Here is a 1,162-nt window from a genome sequence, read left to right on the forward strand (position 1 = left end):
TTGAACTAGCTCATGGGTTTGCAAAAAAACCCAAACCACCCCTCCTCTCAAAAACCCAACCCCCAACCTAAAACCACTTTCTCTCCCTAATTTATTAATTTTATCCCTGGTGATGATGCACCTCCCCTATAGCCGTGCTCCAGACCTGAAGCAAGCCTCCCCAACCCAGCACCATGCAGGGGACCCCACTGCACAGAGCATGCTCTGCGGGTGCCCCACGGTCCTCCACACACCCCCAAACTGCCTTCATGTGTCTCTGTTTCTGACCACAGCTGGTTCCTAATTGCCACCCATCAGAGGAAGGGTGTCCAGACCCACATCTGCAAAGGGGCTAAAGCCAGCAAACCCATTTCTATCGCAGGCAGACGGAGCAGAGCAGAAGCTGCGGTGTTTCTGCCAGGCAAGAGCACACCGTACATCACCATCGGAGCATCCCAGTGACCGGCATCGCTCCTGCGAGTTAACAGCGTGCAGCTCACCATGCTCACCTTCTTCAGAGCAGACCTGCTCCCCTGCTGCCCCGATATTCAACCCCTAATTCATGTGTGACTTCAGATGGACTAAGCCCCATTTTCAGCAGAGTATTTTACAAACCGTATTGGATTCTGTGTGTGAGGTGGGACGTGCCCAGAGCACACCGAGAGGTCTGCAGAAGGGAGTGCTTTGGTTTTAACACCAACACATTTACATTCCAAGGGAATGTGTTAAATAGTACATTAAATAATATGCAGTTATCTTCCATATACAGAAACAAATTACTATCATGTCAGTACACAGAATGAGCTCCTCCAGTGCTGCCGTTCACAGCAGAGAAATGACAGAGCACAAGATCTCATCAGCAACGCGAAGCTGAACGTTGTGTTGTCAAAAGCAAACTCGGGTGTTGCTACTGTCAATGTTTTTTTCCCTTTTCATCACTAAAAGGCTCAGAAAGCATTGCCACCAGCCTGCTCTGGATTTGACAGATGCTGTTCTGACACTTCAGCTCCTTTGTGCAAGGAGAAGTAACAAAAAACGGTGCAATAACAGAATTACCAGCTTGCACGATGGCATGTTTCTCATTTTGTTCCCGAGCCAGTGTTCCTTGAAGACTGACTTATTCAAAGGAGCAGGATCACCCCCCACAAACCTTTTCTCCTTAAACTCACTTGCCCATTCCTGC

This window comes from Mesitornis unicolor, unplaced genomic scaffold (genome assembly GCF_000695765.1).
Source record: "Mesitornis unicolor isolate BGI_N332 unplaced genomic scaffold, ASM69576v1 scaffold24435, whole genome shotgun sequence".
NCBI classification, from domain to species: domain Eukaryota; kingdom Metazoa; phylum Chordata; class Aves; order Mesitornithiformes; family Mesitornithidae; genus Mesitornis; species Mesitornis unicolor.